The following is a 9,624-nucleotide window of genomic DNA, read 5'->3' as shown; positions in this document are numbered from 1 at the left end:
AGGCCTAACAATGTTTCTGCTGTGTTGGCCAAATAAATCTACTTGTGTATATATATACTAAACAAGTGTAATATTCCTACAAAATAACATTATTTCGGGGCACTACTGGAGCAGACAGAGTGCTGTTGGCACGCCGTTGAAGGCTCATATGAGCTGAAGTTGTTAAATGTTTTAATTTTTATTAATATCTATTTTATTTATGGTGCAATAGTAGATAACCATTTTTTCAGACATCAGCAGAAACCTTGTTTTCTGCTTTTAGAAACACTCAGCTGAAACACAATGAGAAAACAGGTTTGCTATGAGAGGACTCAATCTAGCAGTTTCACATACACACAATCATGTTTATGAATGTAATTATAATTATTACAGACATGTTTAACTTTTACTTTAATATTAAACAAAATAAAAACAACAAACACTTTGGTTGCTGCTCTAAACATTCATTTGCACACACACAATATTGTATGTCTTTTTATTTAAATAAAAACTGAATATCTATTTGATATTCATATATATAACAACACAAAGACACACAAAGGGCACAGAAATGTACAGATGAATTAATTTCAGTAACACCTCCTCTCACTCCATAAAAACTAACACTTTTAAACACAGTATTTCAATTCAATGACTGAAAAAACAATTTAAATAAATAAATCAAAACTATCATGTTAATATTATAAATGTGTTTCAGGTTTATGAAGTGACCAGTGTCGAGCAGCAATCCATCTGCTGTGGACCGTCCGCCCACTCAGCCCCCTGAGGAGGACGAGGGGGTTGCCCTTTTTGCTCTGGCAACCCCTCTAACACACACATGCACACACACACACACACACACACACACACACATTTATGCATGAATTCAAAGACAAACATGAAATGAAAACAAAAAAATGTTCTTTTTTTGTTGTTGTTTAATGTCACAAAAAAAGCTTCTCCTTGTCTGAGGTGTAAAAACAAGCAGACACAGACTTCATGGATAAATGATGACGTGCATGAAGCGTGTGGCTGAAAGTGAAGCACTGAGAACATCAGATGTGTGTGGAGCGATGAAGAGGCTGTAACCTTCCTCACATTAGTACATGAAACAAACAGAAATGTCATATTTCCATCCTGTGAGATTTGACCTTCTTCTTCTGCAGTGGTGTGACAGCATCAACTGGAGCATTAGCACCACTAGCTCCATCAACCAATGAACTCATAATCACACAGCAGGAGTGGACGGAAACATATGTGAATTTGTATTTTCTTTCTGCATATTTTTAGGACTTTTAGGACTTGACAGTTTCCTAAAAGTAAATACAAATAGGCTACTTATATGTAAAAGTCAATGAAACAGTATCTTAAGAGTTTGTAGCTTCAGTATTGTGTTCTATTTCTGAGTGAAACAGGCGGGAGGACATAGCATGCGGTTGCTACCTAGCTAACTAATGAAGCTTAGCTCTGTGTGGCTAAAAGTTGTAGACTGATTGATGGGTGGGTGTTGTGATATTATTGGAGTATAGGCCTACTTTAAATTCAAAAACTGAGGGTCTGTAATATTTTAGTAGATACATATTGTACTTTTTACTGCACTACAGTCATCTGACAGCTTTAGCTACTTTTCAGATGACAGTTTCCATCCCCTTTCTGTCCAGTGAAAACCATGCATCAACAGAAGGATGAAATGTTCCTTTATGTGTTGAGAAAATTCTCCTACTTATTGAGCTGAATAAACTCTTAAAGAACTCTCTTGGATCAGCTGAAAAATGCATCGTCACAAATCTGGGAACAGGCTTACAGGACAGCCACGCTACTGACATATGATGATTTTATAGTATATGAAGCATCGCTGTGGATTAAACTATGTGACAGTATATAAGGGAGTTAAAATGAGCACAACCTTAAACACCTACAGCTGTAAAATGCAACATACCGTACCATTAATCCAAAAACATCATTAGAGACACAAGTATTCCTAAGTATCCAGACTGCATGCAGGTCTACAAATGGCAAATTAAGTTATCCTATCTTTTCTAATATTAAAAGTGTTTGTACACATCATCATCATTATCATCATCTTCTTCTTCTTCTTCGTGTCCAGATTAGCAGCTGCCAGCTCGAACACATCCGGCCTCCACTTCCAGTTGAAGAAACATCCCTCTGTTACAATCTGCTGTCCAGCAAAAAATCCACTTCATTACCATAACAATTTTAACTGTGAGGGTGGAAGCAAAGTGAGGTGGGAACAATCGTATTGTTTCTCCCCCCCTTCCCCTACATTTTCTCTCTGCCTCTGTGTCTCTGTGTCTTTTTGTCACTGACAGCCCACTCAGACCCCGGGTGATGATGACCCTTTCCAGGGGCGAGCCAGAAATCCAGAGCGGGTAACTTTGTGGTTGGACCGACAAACGTTAAGCTCCATTCACCTCAAGGAACATCTCCGCGCTCTCTCTCCATCTTATCCCTCCCTTTCTCTTTCTATTTCTCTTTCTCCATCCATCCCTTCGTCTCTCAGTGAAGAGGAGGCCCACTGGACGCAGGACACGGAGGATTTCTCCTCAGTGCAGCTTTAAAGTGAGTTTGATACTTGTTCTTTTGTCACATGAGGGTGTAAAAGCAGGGAGAAGGTGGAGATATATCATCATGATGAGTTTTACTTTGAGTTTATTGCTGATAAAAAGCTGAACTGAGTGAATTTGGCATCAAAAAGACAGAAAACACAAGTGAAAAAACACATCACCTCTTTTTAGAGCTTGATTTCTGTCCATAGTGATCATCCTGTGTCTCCTGATGTGCTGCTTTAATATCTGTTTATTGCTTTTTACGTTTACATCAGCTAGTGTGAGAGGGTTTATGTGTTTGTGTGTACTAAAGATACGATAAAAAACATATTAAGCACGCCCAAATAGTGGCTGAAATACCCAGGAAATAGACAGATACAATCAACATTTTAAAATTTAAGGCCTTTAGTTTTTGTTAAATTCTGTATGATAAATATTTAACAAGTGTTTTCAAAGAGGAAGTTCTGTGTACTTATATTGTGCTTCCTGTGTGAAATATACGAGGAGTTTGTATTGTTTCCACATGTCTCTCTGTCATTAGCACTGAATTTGGTGCAAATCCTGTGATTTCTAAAGTGTGACGATACCAGGAGGCAGCAAAAGGCCTAAAGTCAGTTGTTAGTTGTGAATATTTCATCACTTTGTAAGAGTAAGTGTCACTTTTTATGGCAAATTGGATGTAATTTGATTTACTGTGGGGCTGAAATGATTAGTCAGTTAACTGATGAGTCGACTCTCGGGAAATTCTGCAACTATTTTAAAAGCTGATGAATCATTTCAGTCAGTTTTTCAAGTAAAACTACTGAACGTCCTCGAGCTCCAGCTGCTTAAATGTGAGGATTTGTTTCTCTGTGGTTGTAAGTCAAATATCTTTGGAGTTTTAGACAGTTGGTCTGCATTTGTCTCTACTTTCTAGAAACAAATAGACAAAAAAATAACTAATTTATCGAGAACGTAATGAGGTAATAATTTGTGGAGATAATCAGTAATCTCATCCTCTAATTTGGTTGCCGGATAAAAGTCTTAATTTGGAGATTTTCTTGGTAATTTGTGGTTAAAATGTAATGCATTTGTATTTAAATCGTCTGGTTGAATCCTTTTTCTGAGATGAGCACAGCATTGTTGAACATTTGGCTGATAAAAGCAGCTCTGATTTGAAATATTTTTAGAAATTGTCACACGTAAAATGGTAGGAGCAGATTTTTCATTCAGTGTGTTGTGTTTGTACCTGAATTATTGTCCCTGCTTTTATAATTATGTATATTTTGCCAACATCTCCGTTGTTTTCATGGCTTTTTTTGGTGAGCTAACACACAACTGTGTGTGTTAGTTTTCTTTCATCTGTCAGTTGGTAGTTTTGTTTCATTTGTGCTTCTGCAGCCGGACAATGTAACCTGAAAATATTCTTGTAGTTTCTTGGATGAGGCCCAAACAGCCAGTTTTAAAAACTCAACACATGAGGACTTATCCCGTCTGTGTTTCTGTGCCTTCGTCAATAATAAAAAGTGATTTGAAACTTCCAGAAAGGTAATTATCCTCGTGTGATATCAGCCGATGAGTTCTGAGAGTAACCGACGAGACATTCTGGGTCCCGGAGATAGCGTTGAAGCCATTCACTGCAGCCCCACGGCCATTGATGTGCCTGTCTATTATCCGACACTCAGCAGTCAATACATTTCCCATGAATATGCAATCGCTTCTATTGATGGCTTGGTTAGAAGGGTTCATCGCCAAAACCTCGCAAACCTTCCAAACCCTGACTCATCTGCAGCTTGATCGAGAGTTTCATCCCCGAATGCTAAATGTGAGCGACACCACAAATTTAATAAAAAGCCCAGGAGCATATCAGAGTGATTTATGGCGCCTTAATTTGTTATCCAAGCACCCCGTCGTGTGTAAGCCAGCTGCAACAAACTTAACAACACCTACGGCTTTAACATAACGTACTCTCATAAAGGATTATCAGGTACTTTCAGGCCTCGGTGGATCATTTATCAAACACTTACTTGCAGCATTTCATAACATAAGTCTTGGTTTTAACCCAAACTTGTGTTGCAGGAAAAACCAGGAGAAGCGCTTCCTTCCTAAATGAGTCATCACCCATTTAAAATAAAACACCTACTCTCCTGACATGAAAGGTAGCAGAAAATCCAGATGATTTATGGTGTTTATTTAAAGTCTGAGTGTCTTGTGTAGACAGAAAATGATTTAACCTGACAAGGTTTTGTCTCTCAGGGATGGGGATTTTTTTTTTGAAAATGGGTTTGATATATTTTCAAAGTAACACCTATTGATTTTGTCAAAGGAGAAAAGCATAAAAGAAGTGTAAGGATGAAACTACGCTGTTACATGTGGAGAAACTGGGTCGCTGCCTGCAGCAAAGGAGAAGCGTTCAGGTTCAAAATATCGAGAACTCTAATATTTGGTCCTTAAAATTATAAACAGATGAATGGGAAGTTTGAAAGAAGGCAGCCAAAGTTTGTGGAGAACTGAAAAAAGGATTTGTGACCTCTTATCTCTTTAGATTTGATGTCACGAAAATGCTTTTATCAAGTCTGAAGAATGCATGAAAAATGTGTGAGCAGCTAGCAGGTGTTAGCATTACACAAATGGAAAAAAGAGTGCAGGATTTGTGAAAGAGTTTTGGAATTAATGGTAAAGATCTTCAGATTTCTTCGTCAGAGAGACAACAAGCGACCTATTGTTTGGTTCCTGCTCCAATACTTTTGATGTGACAAAAGTGAGGTGTCACTACGAGGTCAAAAAAGGTCGCACATTTCGCTCGAGCAGCAGATGACCGCACGAAATCTTCCACTTGGAGAAAGAGAGACACAGAAAAGAGGCAGTTTGGTTGTTTTTTGGCTGCAAAAATGAAAAACGAGGGCGGCAGGCAGTAAGCAGGCCGGCTAGCCCGACCTGAGCGTCATTTGAGGATGAAGACAAAGATCCATATTAACAAAAACCATAGATGACAGATGATTAATCGGCGTGGTGGGGTCTACCGAGCCGCCCGGACCCCCGGCTGACACCTCGAGCCACCAAACACAAAACCAAAAACCCCCCAGAGCCTCGGCGGCCTGGAGGAGCGTGGGCGAAGGGTGGAAGCAGGGCAACGTCCCCATGGAGCAGTGTGTGTGTGTGTGTGCGTGCGCGTGTTGGTGTGTGTGGAGAGAGGAAAAAGACAGATTTTGTGTGTATGTGGGTGGGTTTGTGTGTGTTTGTCTGACAGATTTTGACAGAGAAAGTGTGTGTGTTGGTGTTTATGTTTGTTACAGAAACACCAAGTGAAAGTGTGTATTTTGTGTGTGTGTGTGTGTGTGTGTGTGTGGGAGTGTTTGCGAGAAAGTGTGTGTGTTTCCTAAGTGCGTGCATTTGGTTTCAGAGCTTGTTCATTCCTGTGTGTGTGTGTGTGTGTGTGTGATTGTGTGAGTGCACGCACGGACCAACCAAACCCCCATCTGCCACAGGGTGGGCGGCTCGCCACACAACGACAATACACACCAACATTTTTGTAACTGTGGGCGTTCAAAAGGCTCGAGGAGCTGCGGTCCTCCTGCTCGCTGTGTGTTCGTCTCCACAGCTCAGAGATGCAGCAGAAGGCTTCGGCTTCGACAGCTCTTTAATCATCTAATCAGCAAATCAAACAGATTTAAATATGGTATGTTTACACTCCACACATCTTAAAGGATTCAGTCTTTTCCGTCCTGATTTTCTGTCCTGGTGAATACCAAAGGAAAGCTTACGAGGTGTTTAAAATCAAAGGGGTTCATCCTCTGAGGAGTAAGTTTGGTCTTGAGGATGGTGCTGGAGGAACGCTCATGATGTGTTCAAGACAAAAATGGTTCATCCTCATATGGGAGGGTCACCATAACTGTAACATTTTCACGTTTTACTCTTCTACTCAGAGATTATTTTACCTATATGTGTAATATTTTCATGCAAACAGCCTACATGTTCTTGCTATCATAAACCACTTACAGTTTTACCATAGAAGAAACAAGTTGTGAGCAATTGAACCAAGTGTGGATGTTGTCCAATGTTACAAATGAAGCACATGTGAGTCTTTAGCCCGCTTCCACCAAACATTTTCAGTATGGTACCTTTGGAACCAACAGTAACCCTTCAGACATGGTACCTAGACCCTAGAGTTCCCATCTCAAACGGTACTCTTAAATGTGGGTGGAGTTGCATCACTCACTGCTCCGTCCAGCATGTGTTGTATTTTGTCATCCGGTGACACAGATGGAAGACTACACCTTGTTTATCGTCCACAGAACGAGGCTGCATCCCGAGATTTTCAGAACAAACTAAAACAGGCTGCAGTGAGAGTCTCTCTCCATGGGGTATTTAAAAATAGCGGGTTTGTGCATTTAGTCCTTCTCAGGTAAGCTCAGGGGTTTAGTGTTGCCGGAGTTCAGTCATATGCAATTCACATAACCTGGTCAAAATTAACATATATAAACGCTTGAAGATCCACTCATTACTAAAAGTGTATGTCATTTAAAAACTAAACTGATGGTCAAAGTTGTCACACTGAAATTTAAGGTGTGTTGATTGATTCATGTCGTCAACTCAGCATTGAGTAACATTACAAGTAAACGTTCCACCTTAAAAGTTGCCGGCAGTCGGCCCAGTGAATTATTTTTCTCAGACTCCAGCTGCTGTGAGAGGCAGCAAACACCCTTTCATTTTATAGTTACAGTTTACCAATAAAACTCTCCATGATATGAACAGTGGTTACATGAGCATCAAAACCAGACACAACTCAGCCCTGAGCAGAGTGACCGTCCTCTACAGTCAGACTGCAGTGTTCACAGCTCCACCTTTTAGCACCAGATCTGTGTGCTAGGTACCCCAACAGAGGGGGGACCAAACATGGGGACGGTACAGAACGGTTTGTTGGTACCATCCACAACTTTTCACAGTGGTAATGGAAAAAAGCGTACAGAGCTTAACTGTTCTGAACTGCTCAGTGGAAACGGGGCTTTTGTAACAGTGTGAGTTACGGCTGTAACACGGCTAAAAAACGATATTGTTTTTTTTGTCTATATCTGATATGCTGATATATAACAATTTATTTGGCCCACAACTGATACCGATATTGATATATCCACTTTTTTCCCTACCTGATTTTATTTATCTATTTGAAAAACACCCCTGGATCTTAATTTTGACTTAGTTTGTGTTCAGCTGGTTTTCCAGCTGCAGAGTGGAGGAATCCTGGTGGTTTCTCAGGGATGTTTACTCGTGTATTGGCCACATGTCCACATGATGACATTTATGTAGCAAGAGAAAACATACATGTTACAGCTGTAACGTGTTACATTTAAGGAGACTCTAAACTATGAAAAGAAATTCTGATCCGTGGATGTTGCCAAAGGAAAGGTTCAGGGGATTCATCTTCTGAGGACCATGACTATCTGCAGAGGATTTCATGAACTCCACCTCATTGTGTTTCCAGGTGTTGGAGAGCTCTACTGCATGTTTTGAAAGTTGTATAAAGCCTTTAGTGTCTCAGAGGGAGCTGTGAGTGGTCTGATAAATGTCCTGAAGGTGAGTTGGGTCTGAAGACTACAACTTTGAAAATAAAACCATCTGGAGGTGTGGAGTTAGAAAGACGTTCATTCCTATTAAGGTTGTTCAGTGGTGTACAAAGCCAAAAAAAACCTTGATTCTGACGGTATGAAAATACCCGGATCTTTCACACTATGGAACCCATAGACCAAGTGCACTTAAGACCTACGGCGGCTGAGCTGCTAATTACAGTTTAGTGCTCCACTAGCTTGAATGAGGATAAAATGATTGACCATGAGGCTTTTTTTTACACTTTAGAAATGTTATCGGACGGACTGGATCAAATTCTGGTATTGAAACGAGTCATTTCACCGTTGCAGCACATTCTCACTCCAACCTCGTCACATATCAACGTTTGGTCATGGTCATTCCACGTCCACGTGAAAGGTACCCTGGGTGCGTTGGATGGCAACACTCTGGGACACTGTGTCAAGTTGTGCTGTTACATGAATTGTCTTCTTTCAAAATACACTTGTGTGTTCACAGGAAATTTACCGTTTGCATACAGTCTCTTTCAAAATAAATGCACTACGTCTACAAACAACCTGAATTAACTTTTTTTCCCTTCAACATCTAAGGCACATGGTTAGGTTTAGGAAAAAAGAACAGGGCTTGGCTTTATAATCTTACGTGACGCAAACACCGCTGTCCCAGGTGAAAGTTAGTGTTAGCCATTAAACTATAACAGTAACCAGCCACATGCCAACGTTAAAAGATGGCTTGTTTCGTCAGTGTATGACATTGCCCATGCACAGGATTTCGATGACTTCAGAGCGAGACCGGGTTGGCCATTAAACATCGTTCTGTATTTACCCTCAAACGTAGATTGCTGATGTTGGAAATTTAGTTTCGACAGTGATCTCTAAATAAAATCTGGGATGTGACGACACTGGTGGATGCTGGAACAAAATCGGAGAGGGCACCTTTAACCAAAAATAATGCCTTATGCCTAAAACCAAGATGAAAATGAGATACATGTGATGGTAATTTTATTATTTATGAACAAAAACAGAAACAATTTTTGTGTTTAAAAACAGCCTCATCTTTTCAGAGAATTCTATTAAAATGTGTTTGTAGCATATAATGGAGTGGTTTTAATGTCTGTCAGATTACAGACGGTTGCAGCTGCAGGTTTGCTCTCCATCTATCAGCAGGACTAACACACAGGCCTACTGTAGCTGCTTTTGTGTCTGCTTTTAAATCTTCAACAATCATAAAACCATTTTTTGAACAATCACCAAGACCCACCGGCTTCTGGAGGAAATGAATTAAATGATTATTCTGTCACTAATCACCCCATCTATCTCAGCGGGCCAACAATAGCAGGACTCAGTCAGAGCAGTAATCTGTTCCTGACAAGGCAAGAGAGAAAACAAATGGGTCTGTGCAGTCAGTGTGTGGGCTCAGCTGGCACAAAGACAAAACAATGCAACACAAATTTACCCGGATACCAGCCATATAAGCAGACCGAGATCCTCTCACCTCACCGACCGGAGAATCCATT

The sequence above is a fragment of the Epinephelus lanceolatus genome, chromosome 17 (genome assembly GCF_041903045.1).
Source record: "Epinephelus lanceolatus isolate andai-2023 chromosome 17, ASM4190304v1, whole genome shotgun sequence".
Taxonomy (NCBI): domain Eukaryota; kingdom Metazoa; phylum Chordata; class Actinopteri; order Perciformes; family Serranidae; genus Epinephelus; species Epinephelus lanceolatus.
Note: the sequence above shows the minus strand (reverse complement) of the source record.